We start from the raw sequence: 17,590 nt of genomic DNA, 5'->3' as shown, positions 1-17,590 counted from the left end.
CTCCAGGCCTCCGTGTCCATCCACCACAGGCATCCCTCACAGTCACCCAACCCAAGGTCCTGCCTGCTGTGAGCTAGACGCCATGGAGCTGCCGTGCATGCTACAGCCCTTGTCTCTTCTCACCTGTGGGGGATCCAACACTCCGGGTTGGGCAGTTCTCTCCTCTTTCCTCCCAATGCCAGTCTCTCTTCCTTTCTGCCACCGGGAAAGCAAAGCTTCCTTCCCTGGGCCTAGATCTTTCAAAACAATAGGCCACTGGAGGGCGTATCTGAGTGAAGGTAAGTTTTCTCTCTCCCTTCCCTTCCCTTCTTCTCCCCTTTTTTCCTTCTGCCCTGAAACAAGAAGTTTGTTAACCAGACTCCCAAATCTTTTATTCTAATTTGGAGTGGGGGGTTGGCATCAATTACTTTCTCAATAACTCACTCTATCGCACATTTATTTAACTGCATAGAACTTGAGAGAGCTTCCATCCCAACCATCTCACTTTTCAAAGGAGCCAGAGGAGCAAAGGGAGGAGACCCAAGAGAAGAGAGTGAGGATGCCTAGTTCATGTCTGAGCCAGGACCATCATCCAGTTCTCGACTGCCACTCCCAGTGTCCTGCATTTGGGAGCCTCCATGTGAATCACACTGTTATATTGCCAAGTAGAGAGACAGAAGGCAAGGTCCTGTCTTCAAAGACATGATTGTTACATGAAAGAACAGGGCAACATACATGAATCCACTATGGAGTATTGTAAGCCGGTGTAGCACTGAAAACTCACTGTGTGGTTCAAGCTAAATACCTGAGGAACTCCAAAAAATGAATAATGATTGTAGACTATTGTTAGTGAAATTCACCTTAGCTGGGGAAAAGGAACTGGACCGTGGTCTTGAAAAACAAGTGGAGTTAGAGAATCAGTGTGGGGGTTGAGATGACGGTATGCATTTTGTCAACCTGCACAGTATAAAAAAAGTAAAGAAACTGAAGCAAAAGAAAACTCAAGAGTATGAGGAGGATCAGCACAGTGCAGTCATGAGAACTAGCGAAGGAGGCAAACCAGCCTACTGGAAGGCCTGGCACATTTTGGATGTTCTTGACTTCTTTATTCTTACCTAGCTGGGAGCCAGCAGACATATGGGATCTTTGAATCCTCTAGAATTATGTGCCTACAGCCTGGGTGATTTGGGATGATGGTGTATAAGTGTATTACATGAAATCAGGTCTGAGGTTCTCATTTGTTCTCAATATATCCTGTTCTCCATCTTCCAGGAATATAGTAGGATCACATTTCTGGGCCTATATTAGTCCATTTATACACTGCTGATAAAGACATACCCAAGACTGAGTAGTTTATAAAGAAAAGAGGTTTAATGGACTCACAGTTCCACGTGGCTTGGGAGGCCTCACAATCATGGCAGAAAGCAAAAGCCATGTTTTACATGGCAGCAGGCAAGACAAATGAGAGCCAAGTGAAAGGGAAAACCCCTTATAAAACCATTACATCTCATGAGACTTATTCACTACCACAAGAACCGTATGAGGGACCTGCCCCCATGATTTAATTATCTCCCACTGGGTCCCTCCCACCACACATGGGAATTATGGAGGCCACAATTCAAGATGAGATTTGGGTGGGGACACAGCCAAACCATATCAGGGCCCTACTATGTTTGGGTGGTACCACGTGATTAGGTGGCCAATAAGGTATGAGTAGAAGGGTGTCGCTTCCCACCCAAAACCATTTAATTACCTGTGTGAAACAAACCCTTCAGAGCTCAGTCCCATCTCTGTCACAACAGCCAGCAATGTTCCAGTTAGTGACTACTCACTTAGCTTGGGTTCCAGAGGGAGGAAGATGCAAAGCAGAGCCCCAGCTGACCTGCAGTGGACACATGAGGTAAGCAAGAAATACATCTTTGTTGTTTAAAGCCATTGACATTTTGAGATTGTTTGTTACTGCACCAAAACCTTGCCTGTCCTGACTGATACAACAAAGAGGCTGACCATGATGCGGAGAGCAGAAAGAGCAAGGGAATTAAAATGAGGGATGAAATTCTGATTTTAAAGAGAACTAGTTGAATGGAGGATTGGGAATAAAAGCCAAGTTTAGAAACTGAAGGGAGAAAAGATAGTGTTTTGCCAACAAGTCCTCAGTCAGTACTTGTTTGTCCTAAAGACAAAAGCAACAGGTATGTATTGTTTACCCAAGGAGTGTATTAGCCAGGGTTTTCCAGAGAAACAGAACCAGTAGGAGATATACATACATATATATATATAACATATAAACAAAAATATATAGCTAACATATAAACAGAAAAAAACTATCATCTATAATTTTATATATATATGTATCTCAAACAATAAATGAAGAACAACAAATATTCTTCACTTTTGTTTTCTTACCTTATTAGAAGTCAGCAGATACATAGAATCTTTGCACCCCTAGAATTATATATATATAGATAGATGGTCCATAACTTACAATGATTTGACTTAAAATTTTTTGGCTTTACATTGGTTCAAAAGCAACACTCATTCAGTAACACTCCTTGACTCACATCCTGATAAACCCATCATAAGTTGAGGATCTGCATATATGTATGTGTGGGTGTATAATCAAGAGAGCAGAGCAAGACAGACAGACAGAGACGAGAGAGATGAGGCGACAGAATTATTATGGGAGTTGGCTCACATGATTATGGAGACTGAGAAGTTCCATAATCTACCATCTGCAAGCTGGAGAATCAGGAAAGCTGGTGGTATAATTCAGCCCAAGTCTGGAGGCCTGAAAAGTAGTAGAGCCAATGGTATAACTCTCAGTGAGAGACTTTCAGGTAAGGGTCTGATCTAAGTCTCAGAGTACAAAGACCCAAGAACCAAGAGTTCCAGTGTTTACAGGCAGAAGAACATGGATGTCCCAACTCAAAGAGAGTGGGAAACTCTTGTCCCTCTTCCACCTTTTTATTCTATCAGGGCCTTCAACAAATTGGATGATGCCTACCCACATTGGTGAGGACAGATCTTTACACAGTCTATTGCTTCAAATGCTAAGCCCTTCTGGAAACACCCTCACAGACAGACCCACAAATAACGTCTTACCAGCTATCTGGGCATCCCTTAGCTCAGTCAAGTTGACATATAAAACAAACCAACACAACGAGCAACCCTGGATCCCTCCCAATTTATTTATGTCTTTTGCTTTCTCCACCTTCTTCCTTTATTTGAACTCCTAAAGTGTTAGTGAACTCAGATACACAGGCCTTAATTCACTGTCTCTGAATATTCATAGGAAAGCTTCTATGTAAATCCAATATAGAAACAGAAAAAAAAACTATAATAGTTAACTATATATAATATATCTATAATATCATAGATAAATATTATAGATCTGCTATCTATAATAATTAACTGTTATTAAAGCTTAAACCCCTCCACAAGATGCCACACATCCATGCTCCAAAATCCTGATGTCTATCTCTCTGGACCAGCCCCATTTTCCTTAGGAACTTTCCATTTCAGTAGCATTTATTATCCATCCTCAGAAATGTTTATCCTCTGACAACGTAGGCCCAATCACCAAAACACGAAAAAGCCTGGGAAAAAGTATATATTTTTCTATGCTCCTCCCCAACAGCTTAGCGTTCCTTATATTTCTCTGATGTCCCAGTGGACGTAAATGTTAATGGTTTTGAACAAGATTTGAAGTTGCATTCTTAAAATGAGAAAGCATACACTTAAATGTGGTTAACTCAGCTAGCTTTAAGAGACTAATAAAGCCCTCAGTACTAGGCCTTTTGGCAGTTAAAGAGCAATTCACTGGTCTATGGTACCAGCAAACATTAAAGTATTTGCATAGGGGATATAGAAATTCTTGCATCTTACGGTTGTATTAACTATCATCATTTTCTTAGATTTTCGTTTCCGTGTTTCCTGGATGCCCCTGAGATCCTTACACACTGTTCCAGACCCTATAGAGTTCAGAAGGGAAGTAAGAGTAGCTACATCGTTCATCCCATATCTCACCCTTCCATGGAGGACTGACCTACGGTGATTTGACATTCCTGCTGTCCGGATTCCTTTAGTAAACATCAGTAGCCTTCTGCCATAAGCAGAGGTGGAAGCAATGTGACTCCTCCCCACAACTTTGCTAACAGGTAGTGTGCTACAAAGTAAGCACAGAAAATATTCCTTAGCAAGCAAGTACGAGCATCAGCTTCCAACCTGCTCAGGAAGCACTCTCTGTCCCTATTCTCTGACCAGCACCTTACTGGAAAGTTTCCTCTGAGGCAAGCACAATGAGGTTCTGTCAGCAGGATCAGATCCACCTTCTAGTTAGATCCAGAGGCAGAGTTCTGCATGCATTCTGGGTGTTGAGGACCCAGAGTGCTGTTTCAGAGCTGTCACGTACTAGGTTTACTTATTTTTTTAATTCATTCGCAAAAAGTTGCTAAAGCCCGTAAAGTCTTACCAGCCCACCGCATGTCTTGAGCAATTTCAGCACTCATTTCTAACCCCTTTTATGCTGAGTAACCAACCCTCCAGTACTATTCCTATTTAGATGGCAGTCCTTGAAAACTTTGCCACAGCCATCTCTGGAGAGTGTGTTCTGGAAGGAGGTGCCTGAGTCTGGAGGTGCCAACCCCGGTTGGGCTGTACTGTCCCTCATTAATAAATGCCCTGCCCTTCATATGCAGTGTCAGTTCTGGTCCTCCACAGTAGGACGTCTACTAACCGTTACCTTCCTAGTTGTGGTCATGAGTTTGCACTGAGTCATCCACATGTCCTTGGAAACTCCAATGCAGATTTGCAAGGCAGGATCCAGGGTCCAGTCCTGGCCTGCATCAGAGCACAAGGATGCTAAACATATTCACCAGAAACACGCTCTCTCCCACAAGACCTAACCCCTGTTGCTAGTCCAAACAGGATCCCTCTCCAAGGATACAGAGCCTTGTACTCTGATCATGCCAAAATCTAGAATCCATCCAGCCTATGATATTAATAGCTAGGACCATGCCACCAGCCCATAGCTTATTAATAATGTATAACTGCAGCCCCTGACTTAGTGCAGCTATAAACATCCCTCATCTGCATGATTAGCTCTTATCTTACTGATTAGAAAGTTTCATCCTGCCACAAAACCTGCTTTCTGAATGAATGACTCTTTTAAAGGCAGCCAAGTTCTCTAATATACATCACAAACCCAAATAACAATCTACAACAAAAACAAAATTTCACTATTTTCTTTATGGAATGAGAAGAAAGGAGCTTAAGAAGGTTTTTAAAAGTTCAGCTCCATGCTTACTGAAGGGACTAAAAGTAGTTGTAACTACAACTGGGGGCTTGGGAAGATAAGGTTGGAGAATAATTCAGGGGCCAGTAAGAGATGTTAATTTATATATATAATATGTATAATTTGTTTTTTTACCTTGAGGAATCTGATGTAACCCACTAAGGAGTTTTAAGCAAGTAAGTAGTATTGGGTTTTGACTTTACAAATATCACCCTGCAGGGAAGATGGATAGCGGATTGGAAGGTAGATGGCAGGAAGACTAGTCAGTGGTCAAGGAGAACAGTGGTAGTGGCTTCATCCTCTACAGATGGAGGGAGGTAGACAAATTCAGGAACTACTTGGAGGGCAGGTCTCAGGCCCATAATCCCATTCCTTTGGGAGGCTGAGACAGGATTGCTTGAGCCCAGGAGTTCAAGGCCAGCATGGGCAACATAGCAAGACCTCATCTTTACAAAAAAATTTCTAAAATTAGACAGGCATGGTAGCACCCATCTGTAGTCCCACCTACTTGGGAAGCTGGGACAGAAGGATTGCTTGAGCCCAGAGTTCAAGGTTGAATTGAGCTATGATCATGCCACTGCATTCCAGCCTGGGCACCAGAAATGAGACCCTATCTCGAAAAAAAAATTACAAATACATAATAAAAGCATGATTGCTCCCTCACTTCCTTTAGTCTCTTAATTTTACCTTCTAAATGAGTCCTTCCTTGACCACCTATTTGAAACAACAGCCCTGGCCGGGTGTAGTGGCTCACACCTGTAATCCTAGCACTTAGGGAGGCCAAAGCAGGTGGATCACCTGAGATCGGGAGTTTGAGACCAGCCTGGCCAATGTGGCAAAACCCCAGCTCTACTAAAAATACAAAAATTAGCTGGGCATGTTGGCACATGCCTGTAATCACAGCTACTCGGGAGGCTGAGGCAGGAGAATTGCTTGAGCCCAGGGAGTGGAAGTTGCAGTGAGCCAAGATTGTACCACTGTACTCCAGCCTGGGTGACAAAGCCAGACTCCATCTCAAAAAATTAATTAATTAATTAATTAAACAGCAGCCCCTTCCCCATGCCCCATCCTTTCTCTACTTAATTTTTCTCTATAGTTTTTGTTGCCATCTGACATTCTGTATATCTCAATTGCTAATTTCATCATTGTTTGTCTTCCCCAACTAAAGTATACACTCTTTGGGGTCAGGGATCTTTTGTTCTCTGTAGCCCCCAATACTTAGAATAATCCCTGGCACACAACAGATGGTCAGTAAATATTTTTAGAATGAATGAACAGGTGAAGGATGACAGAACTGACAGGCTGTGATTATTGGTTGAATGGGAGTCGGTAAGAGGCAGTGGAAAAGGAGCAAAGGCCGGTTCCCAGGTTCCTACCTAGGTTAACTGAGGGGATGGCATGCTAGTCAGTGAGATAAGGAACACCAGGCAGGACGGGGGGAAGCAGGTTGGGAGGTGAAGGGTTGGAGGTGTAGGAGGTGGTGATAAACTTGAGGCACTTGTGGGCCATGTACAGGAAGATGTAGAGGGGATGGGACTTTGGGCTGAAAGAACAGATTATGCAGCCTTTAGAGTCTATATACATTCCAAAAATATTTGTTGTGTACCCACTTTGTTCCAGACTCTACACCAAGCATGTTGTATACACAGATGAGCAAACTGAGGTTGTTAACTAAAACGGTCCCAGTCGAGACCACAAGAGAGGGTTCTTGGATCTCATACAAGAAAGAATTCAGGGAGAGTCCCTACAGTAAAGTGAAAGCAAGTTTATTAGGAAAGTAAAGGAGTAAAAGAATGGCTACATCACGGCAGAGCAGCCCCAAGGGCTGCTGGTTGCCCATTTGTATGGTTATTTCTTGATTATATACCAAACAAGGGGTAGATTATTCATGAGTTTTCTCTGACAGGGTGGGCAATTCCGGAAACTGAGGGTTCCTCCCCTTTTTAGACCACATAGGGCAGCTTCCTGGTGTTATCCATGGCATTTGTAAACTGTCATGGCACTGATAGAAATGTAGCAGTGAAGACAACCAGAGACCACTCTCATGGCCATCTTGGTTTTGGTTGGTTTTAGCCAGCTTCTTTACTGTAACCTGTTGTTTTTGTTTGTTTTTTGAGACGTAATCTTGCGGTGTCACCAGGCTGGAGTGCAGTGGCACGATTTCGGCTCAACCTCCACCTGCCTGGTTCAAGCGATTCTCCTGCCTCAGCCTCCCGAGCAGCTGGGAATACAGGTGCACGCCATCACACCCAGCTAATTTTTGTATTTTTAATAGAGTTGGAGTTTCACCATGTTGGTCAGGATGGTCTTCATCTCCTGACCTCATGATCCACCCGCCTCCCAAAGTGCTGGTATTACAGGCGTGAGCCACCACACCCGGCCCACTGCAACTTGTTTTATCAGCAAGGTCTTTATGACTTGTATCTTGTGCTGACTTCCTATCTCATCCTGTGACTTAGAATGCCTTGTCTGGGAATGTAGCCCAGTAGGTCTCAGCCTTATTTTATCCAGCCCTTATTCAAGATAGATTTTCTCTGGTAAACACCTCTGAGGACAAGGTCATGCAAATGGGTGACATTACATTATAAAATCACAGTTACCACACAGTTGATAAGAGCCAGTGTTACTGAGGGGGCAGGGAATAAGCACCGTAATAGACCTTGGAAGGAACTGGAAAAGGGTAGAAACTTTCTGGAATATAATTTGGCAGTATGTATCAAAAAGCTAGAAATGTACACATCTATGACTCAGCAATTTCCCTTCTAGATATATAGTTGCTGGTCATAAGCATAAGATTTGCTCTTCATCAAGAGGACAAGGGAGGTTCATACTTGGGTATGACCAGCTTGTGTACCAAACAGGCACCTAAGAGCCCCATCCAGTGATGCAGCAGCAGGACACCCTAAGAGGGGTTATATGGGCCCCATCTAGATGTAGAAAAGTCAGGGTCTACCTCTGGTCCCTTGCTATGTCTCAGGCACACTCTCCCAGAAGGGCAACTGGCTCCCTGTTCCGGTTATTTGTCTCTGCATAACAAACTAATCCAAGACTTAGTAGTTTAAAACAGTGATTCTATCTCTGATACTATGGGTCAGGAATTTGAGCAGGGATCAGCTGGGTGATTCTTCTGTTCTATATGGCACCAACTAGAGTCACTTGATGATACTAAGCTAATACCTGGGCCAGTCTGGAACATCTAAGATGGCTTCATTCACAAGCCTGACACCTTAGTGGGAACAGCTCTTGGGCTGTAGTCTCAGAGCCTCTCCATGTGGTCTCTTCAGCAGGGTAGTTAGACTTCTTAAACGGTGACTCAGAGCTCAAACAAAGCAGAAGTGATCAGTCCTTTTAAATGCTAGTCTTGAAACTAGCATAGCATCATTTTGACCATAGAGTAAAGGTGAAAATGTAATAGGCCAGTAATAGATCCCACCTCTTAACAGGAGGAATATCAGTGAATTTGCAGCCATCCGTAATCGGCCACACTCTGATTCAGGATTTTCAAGGGGGCAATAGCTGATGTGTATATCCAAGCTGTTCTGCTCCTCTACTATGTGGGCCAATTTCTCTCTAGAAGTGTCTTGCAAAGTCAAAATCTCTCCATTTCTTTCTTCATAGGAAATGAGGCTTATTATATAGCAAACAAAAAGGATCCCTTATACTATCACTCTAATACCAAGGCTGTCTGGCTCCAGTGAGATGCTAAGCTGACTCTCCTGAGAAGGCCATTTGCTGTGAAAGAGGTGTAATCATCCTGGAAACATGACTCATCCAAGGGTGTGGAGTTTCTACCAATCAGTTATCACACTGGTCACCAGCAATAACCGGCCATTCTGAAGGCAGCTGCTTCTAAGCCAGATGTGCAGGCCTTAGTTATAATTCCTAAATATTCTTGTGAAAGTAATTGAAACTTCCTTATTTCTCAATAGTAGAGAGACGTAGCTCTTGTCAGTGTTACAGTTTAAGATCTCTTAAGGCATCATGAACTACACAAAAAGTGCTTGAGGGGTGACCAAAGGTGAGACAATAGCTACCAATTGGTGGGGCACCATCAAGGCAAGGAGAAGAGTAACCAGTGGCACTGGGAAACCTCACTGAGAAAGCTGATCAGCGAGCAGGTTATAAGAGGCTGGAAGATCCTCTCATCTCAGGCTGACATTGGGACTCTCTTTGGATTATCTTTATATCAGGAGGGCCTCAGGAAGGTTTCTCTGTATGTAGATGCCTTCCTACCTTGCAAAGCTGGCAGGTAGTTACAAAGGGCACAAGCTTTCCAAATACTTTTAATCAGCCAATATGAATATTTTCAAAGAATTAAAGGAAATCATGTCTAAAGAGTTAAAGAACAGCATAAGAATAATATCTACCCAGCAGAAACCTCATAAGCCAGGAGATACTGGGGGCCTATTTTCAGCATTCTCAAAGAAAAGAAATTCCAACCAAGAATTTATATCCCACCAAACTAAGCTTCATAAGCCAAGGAGAAATAAAATCTTTTCCAGATAAAGAAGTGCTAAGTGAACTCATCACCATTATACTAGCCTTACAGGAGATCCTGAAGGGAGTTCTAAACATGGAAACCAAAGACTGATACTGCCAGAAAAACATACTTAAGTGTCTAGCCTTCAGACCTTATGAGGCAAAAACACAATAGAAATTACAAAGCAAACAGCTAACAACTTCAGCATAGGATCAAAACCTCACACATAAATATTAACCTTGAATGTAAATGGTCTAAATGCCCCACTTAAAGGCACAGAATGGCAAGTTGGATTAAAAAACAAGACCCTTCCATCTGCTGTGTTTCAGAGACCCATCTCACACATAATGGTGTCCATAGGCTCAAAGTGAAGGGTTGGAGAAATATCTGTCATGCAAATGGAAAACAAAACAAAGCAAAAAGCAGGGAGCCACTCTTCTTCTATCAGGTAAAACAGACTTAAAACCAACAACAGGAATAAAGGACAAAGAAGGGCATTACATAATGATAAAGAATCCAATTCAACAGGAAGACTTAATTATTCTACATATGTATGTGCCTAACATTGAAGCACCCAGATTATCAAAGCAAGTACTTCTAGGTGTACAAAAATATTTTAGATGGCCACACAGTAATAACGGGGTCTTCAACAACCCACTGAGGGCATTAACAGGTCATCGAGGCAGACAAGTAACAAAGAAATCCCGGACTTCAACTCAACACTTCACCAACTGGACCTGTTAGACATCAACCACAGAATATACATTTTTTTTCTCATCTGTATGTGAAACAGACTCCAAGATTGATCACATGCTCATTCATAAAGCAAGTATCAATAAATTTTAAAAAACAAAATTATACCAACCACACTCTCAGACTACAGTGGAATAAAACTAGAAATCAATGCCAAGAAGATTCTTCAAAACCACATAATTACATGGAAATTAAACGACTTGCTCCTGAGTGACTTTTGGGTAAACAACAAAATCAAGACAGAAATAAAGTTATCTGAAATAAACAAAAAAAAACAGAGACATGATGTATCAAAATCTCTGGGATGCAGCAAAAGCAGTCTTTAGAGGAAAGTTTATAACACTAAATGTCTACCTCAAAAAGTTAGAAAGATCTCAAATTAGCAATCTAACATCACACCCAGAGGAACTAGAAAAACAAGAACAAACCAGCTTCAGAGCTAGCAGCAAAGGAATAACTAAAATCAGAGCATAACTGAACAAAACTGAGTCCCAAAAATCCATACAAAGAATCAACAAAATCAAAAGTTAGTTAATTGAAAGGATAAATAAGATTGATAATCTGCTACCTAGGTTAACAAAGAAAAGATCTAAATAAGCACAATCAGAAATGACAAAGATGACATTATAACTGATCCCACAGAAATACAAAGATCCTCAGAGTCTATTATGAACACCTCTACACAAACAAACTAGAAAATCTGGAGGAAATGGTTAAATTCCTGGAAACACACAGTCTCCTAAAATTGAATCAGGAAGAAATGGAAACACTGAACAGACCAATATCAAGTTCTGAAATTGAATCAATTTAAAAGCCTACCAACCAAAAAATGCCCCATACCAGGTGAATTCACAGGCAGATACTACCAGACATGCAAACAAGAGCTGGTACCAATTCTGCTGACACTATTTCAAACAATCTAGGAGGAGATACTCCTCCCTAACTTATTCTGTGAAGCCAGCATCCGTTTTTATACCAAAACCTGGCAAAGACACAATGAAAAAGAAAAACTCCAGGCCAAGATTCCTGATGAATATAGATGCAAAAATCCTTAAATGCAAATCAATAAATGTGATTCACCACATAAACAGAATTAAAAACAAAAACTGTATGATCATCTCAATAAATATAGAAAAGCCTTCAATAAAATCCAACATCCATTCATAATAAAATCCCTCAGCAAACTAGGCATCAACGGATCGAATCTATGACAAACCCACAGCCAGCATCATACTGAATGGGCAAACGCTAAAACCATTCCTCTTGAGAAACGGAAGAAGACAAGGATGCCCATTCTCACTACTCCTATTCAACATAGTACTAGAAGTCCAAGCCACAGCAATCAAGCAAGAGGAAGAAATAAAAGGCATCCAAATAGGAAAAGTCAAACTATCTCTCTTCATGGATGACAGGATTCTATACCTCGAAAACCCCAAACACTCCACCAAAAGGCTCCTGGAACTAATACATGACTTCAGCAAAGTTTCATGCTACAAAATCAATGTACAAAAATCAATTACATAATTTCTACACACCAACAATATTCAAGCTGAGAACCATATCAGAACCCAATCTCATTTACAATAGCCACACCAAAAACAAAAAACTAATAACAATAAAAACAACAAAAAATCTAGGAATACATCTAACCAAGGAGATGAAAGATCTCTACAAGGAGAACTACAAAACACTGCAAAAAGAAATCATAGGTGGCACAAACAAATGGGAAAATACTCCATGCTCATGGATTAGAAGAATCAATGTTATTAAAATGGCCATACTTTGCAAAGCAATCTATAGATTCAATGCTATTCCCATCAAACTACCGACTTCATTTTTCACAGAAGTAGAAAAAAATTTTTTAATTTGTATAGAACCATAAAAGAGCTCAGGTAGCCAAAACAATCCTAAGCAAAATAAACAAAGCCAGAAGCATCACATTACCCAGCTTCAAATTATACTACAAGGCTACAGTCATGGAAACTACGTGGTACTGGCTCAAAAACAACACACACACCAGTGAAACAGAATACAGAACCCAGAATAAAGTGGCACTCCTACAGCCATCTAATCTACAAAGTTGACAAAAATAAGCAATGAGAAAAAGACTTCCTGTTCAATAAATCTTGCTGTATTTATTGAATACTGGATAGCCATATGCAGAAAAATGAAACTGGACCCCTACCTTTCACCTTATAAAAATATTAACCTGGCTGGGCATGGTGGCTCATGCCTGTAATCCCAGCACTTTAGGAGGCCGAGGTGGGTGGATCACCTGAAGTCAGGAGTTCAAGACCAGCCTGACCAACGTGGTGAAACCCTGTCTCTAAAAAGAAAAAAAAAAAAAATTAAGATGCATAAGTAATTTTAAGACCCCAAACTTTAAGAATCCTAGAAGAACACCTAGGAAATACCATTATGGACATGAGCTCTGAGAAATAATTTATGACTAAGTCAAAAGCAATTGCAATAAAAACAAAAAATGACAAGTGTGACCTAATTAAACAGCTTCTACATCAAAAGACACTATCAACAGAGTAAACAGACAACCCACAGAATGGGAGAAAATATTTACAAACTACGTGTCCAACAAAGGTCTAATTTCCCAAATCTATAAGAACTTAAATAGAGGAATTTAAGAAAACATTAAAAAGTGGGCAAAAGACATGAACAGACACTTCTCAAAAGGAGACATACAACAAATATATGAAAAATGTTCAACATCACTAATCAGAGAGGTGTAAATCAAAAGCACAATGAGATACTATCATTGGTGAAATGTTAAGTACAGGAGAGAATTAAGATAAACAAGGAAATGTTGCCGCACAGCTAGTTTTGTTTTAATAAAAAGAAAAACTTTACACAGGAAGAGTAGCCCACAATGGAATAAGTCATATTTGAAAGTGGTGTGCTGCTTGTCACTTAAAGATGTCAATCAAAGATAGAGAGAGGGCCATTCATCACAATGATGAATGTGATTTTCTTCTTTACTGGGTAGAGGATTTTTTAGAAGACCTCTTGTATTAGGTTCTCTAAAGGGACAGAACTAATAGGATATAGATGTATATATGAAGGGAAGTTTATTAAGGAGTATTTACTCACACGATCACAAGGTGAAGTCCCACAGTAGGCCATCAGCAAGCTGAGGAGCAGGAAAGTGAGTCAGTCTTAAAATCTCAAAAGTCAGGAAGCCGACAGTGCATCCTTTAGTCTGTGGCCAAAGGCCGGAGAGCCCCTGACAAACCAGTGGTTTAAATCCAAGAGTCCAAAAGCTGAGGAATTTGGAGTCTGCTGTTTGAGGACAGGAAGCATTCAGCACAGAAGAAAGATGAAGGCTGAAAGACTCAGCAAATCAAGTCCTCCCATGTTCTTCTGTCAGCCTTATTCGAGCCTCGCTGGCAACTGATTAGATGGTGCCCACCCAGACTGAGGGTGGGTCTGCCTCTCCCATCCACTGACTCAAATGTTAATCTCCTTTGGTAACACCCTCACACACACACCCAGGAATAATACTTGGCATCCTTCAATCTAATCAAGCGGACACTCAATATTAACCATCACATCTCTGTTTTCAAGTTTTCTTACAACTTGACATCCACCACCACCATTTAAAAAAAAATATGAAGTAGTATGGAATTCTGACAAATATACATTAAAAAGATACAAATTAAAAAAAAAAAAACAACAGAGATTGAAAACCATGTGAAAGACTTAGGAGAGTTGCAATAATTAAAATTAAACCTCATGGAAGCTCAAAGAAGAAAATCCAACTCCCAACCATTGGAGATGTTGATTTCATGCATCTGGCATGGAACCTGGTAATATATTCTTTTTTAAAAGCCTTTTATCTAAATCTCGTTAGAGATTGACTGCCTCAAGTTGTCTCTCTGAACTCTTTGTCATCTCCTCCATGATTTTGTCAGGGGCTAAACATTACCTAATTTAAGGCAAGCTGAAGAGTATTCCTGTTACAGATAGAAAGAAAAAAGTTCACGGGCAGCAGATCCCAGAAGGCGGGTATGAAAAGCTTAGCTCCCTTCTTAACAGAGAAAAGCAAATCTCCCTGTCTGCTGTTCACAAGGACTGCTTTGTAGTCCCCTGAAGCCAGGCTGTTTTATCCTGCCTAACTTGAGAAGCATTTTCCTTGGTTCACCCTAATGGAAAACGAAGGAGAAAATGGTCTATAGACTATTCTTGCTGAGAAAAGCCTTTGGGTAGCGCAAAACTTCCTGCATAGTGACTGGAAATCTACCCCAACAGCGTGATACGGGAGGAAAACACCCAAGTTCCCAGAAAATCCTGTTTATCCATAAGACCCTTCTCCTGGTAATTTCAGCCTCCCTAGGGATAGACATTAAAGTGTTAGAGCTCTGGTCCACAGCATGAAGAGTCATCTGGGGCCTGGAGGATGTTCATGGTAGTATCAACTGGCCACCTCAGTCATAAATGGTCCTGGAAATACGGACATGGAGTTGTATTGTTTTCTGATCAAAAGTCAGATGATCAGTGATATCCAAGATCCCTAATAACTGCTGAATTCTCAGATTCCAGTGTGTGAGCATGAGGCTATGAAGGCAAATGGGTGGGACCTGGCACACACACATCCCAAGCGCTGTCACAAAAGGCGGACTCACACGTATCTCCATTGAGTCTGAGACAAAAGTAGAGAAACAGCACCTGATGTTCTTTTGAACCAAGATCGCTGCTTCAGTCCAAACATATTCTTCAGGCTGGATGTCGGGCACCTGAAGGGTGATCAGTATTCTGCTGGAATTAAAGCCTGCTGTGATGTTAATGAAGAACCGCCAGTGGGTTTGCTGGAAGGTAATTTAGATCTACATAATTATGACTTAATCCCTCACCCGGTGACATCAGAAAGGTCCTTACCCAAGTGCAAGCTCCATGATTTCATGCCACAAAGAGTGCAGCTGAGTAACTCCTGTTCTCTTTTGTGAGTAGCGCTCACATCAGTCATGTTAGCTTTATTAAATGGTGTGACCCGATCCAATTCTTGCATACAGAGTGCTGTTTCCTAATCAAAACTGCAAAATGCTGCTGAGCAGGCTGTGAAAAGCAAGCTAGATCTGCATCTTAAATAGCAGATTAACTGCTCTGCATGGGAAAGTTGCTGGGGTGGAGGGGTGGGGACAACTGAGAACATCAGCACTTCAGGGGTAGCAATTGGAGGTACTGCCTCTCTAGCAGGTCAAAGTGAAAAAAATCCTCAGAGCTATCTTCAGTAATCTACCTCTGGTTCTGGGGACAACTGTCATGGAAGGGACACATCACATACAGCCAGTTCTCAGGGCCAAGGAGAGCTCTCGCTGAAGTGTTTATGCTTCTCCAAGGGAGAGGAGACATGGGTGTGAGAAAGAGAAACCATTGAGAAAGTAGCTTGGAGCCATGTCCAACACAGTGCCCAAATCAGATGCAAAGCTAGTGTTTTGTGCCAGCAAGCATGGAAAAGATGTAAGAGTTTCTTAGGCCAGAGGCATTCGAGGAGAGATGGAATTTATGTCAAGCTGGGGGTAGGAAAGTGGGGGAAGGGTCAAGGGTGTTTCCAGGAGAGGGCATTTGGGCTTGGCCTAAAGGATGGTGTTATGAGTTGAACCGTGTCCCCCACCAAAATGTGTATTTTAAGTCTTAACCCCCAGTACCTCAGAATGTGACCTTATTTGGAATTAGGGTTATTGTAGATGTAATTTGTTAAGATGAGGTCATACTGGAGTAAGGCCAGCCTCTAATCCCTTAAGTAGTGTCCTTGTAAAAAGGGCGGTGGGATTCAGGACATGCTACCGAAAATATGGCAGGTTGGCATTTGAGAAAACAGCAGAAGCAGGAGGTCATCATCACCGTCCCCTTCACCCTTTGTCCCCGCAGCAGGCCATAAAACCTAGGCCGGTCACTCTCTGACCTCCCTCTCTTCTCTCCTGAAGACCTTCATGTGACAGCTGTCCTGTACTATACCTGGAGGGAAGGAGTGTCACACAGGGACATCAAGAAGGAGCTGAATGCACAGGCCTTCTAGTTCCCTCCAGTGTATTACCATCAGATGGTTCCCTTTGCTCTTCCCATCCCACTTTTTTTAAATTTAGATGGAGTTTTGCTCTTGTCACCCAGGCTGGAGTGCAGTGACATGATCTCAGCTCACTGCAACCTCCGCCTCCCGGGTTCAAGTGATTCTCCTGCCTCGGCCTCCCAAGTAGCTGGGATCACAGGCGCCTGCCACCCTACCCAGCTAATTTTTGTATTTTTAGTAGAGACAAGGTTTTGCCATGTTGGCCAGGCTGGTCTCCAACTGCTGACCTCAAGTGATCCACCCACCTTGGCCTCCCAAAGTGCTGGGATTATGGGTGTTAGCCACCACGCCTGGCCCTCCCATCACACTTCTACACACCTTTCCTTGGTTCTTTGGGTCTTCATTGCTAAAGGCTCCCAAGTCACATGAAAAATAAACATCTGCATTTTTCTTGCTGATATGCCTTTTGCTGTGGTGGTCTCAGCCATGAATCTTGTTGACGGGTGAGAAAAATACCTTACTTTTTCCATCCTACAAGGGGAAATTTGGAGACAGACACATACGTGGGGAGATGCCATGTGAAGAGTTGATTCTGCTGAAACAAGCTAGGAACTATTAGAAGCCAGAAGAGAGGCCTGGAATAGCTCCTTCCCCAGCGCCTTCAGAGGGAGCAAAGCTGTACCAACATCCTGATTTTGACTCCTCCCCTCCAGAACTGTAAGACCATATATTTCTGTTGTTTTAAGCCACCTAGCTTGTAGTACCTGGTTACAGCAGCCCTGGGCAAAGTAGTACAGGTTTGTAGGACTGTATTTTTAGAGTTGGAAAGGAGAAACTCGAGGGAAGAGCATGAGCTTACTGGGGTAAGAATATGTATTTATATATTCAGAGCATTCAGCAGTTCGGTTCTACTGGTACCAAAGTCTGATAGGGAGCCATGGGAAGGTATATTGTGACCAAGTAACAGAGGCTTTGAATGCTGGAAAAGACACCTACATTTTTATCTGGGGGAGTTTGCTTTTTTTGTGCTAATATTTATTTCTATCCATCTTGGCCTAAAATGATT

At 42.0% G+C, this 17,590-nt stretch overlaps 1 long non-coding RNA gene across 4 annotated transcripts in view; it reads right to left on the bottom strand.

Annotated features, from left to right (window-relative positions):
- LOC118143779 (uncharacterized) overlaps window positions 1-17,590 on the bottom strand; it is a 100,708-nt gene that overhangs the window by 62,538 nt on the left and 20,580 nt on the right. For 3 of the 4 annotated variants that reach the window (XR_013524249.1, XR_013524250.1, XR_013524247.1), the window contains exon 2: window positions 1,733-1,861. This is a non-coding gene — a long non-coding RNA (uncharacterized LOC118143779). Of the gene's footprint in view, window positions 1-123; window positions 501-1,732; window positions 1,862-17,590 lie in introns of those variants that run through there. The other variant, XR_013524248.1, reaches the window with a different exon arrangement.

Source organism: Callithrix jacchus, chromosome 11, assembly GCF_049354715.1.
Source record: "Callithrix jacchus isolate 240 chromosome 11, calJac240_pri, whole genome shotgun sequence".
Classification (NCBI taxonomy): Eukaryota; Metazoa; Chordata; class Mammalia; order Primates; family Cebidae; genus Callithrix; species Callithrix jacchus.
This window is presented reverse-complemented; position numbering and strand designations above follow the sequence as displayed.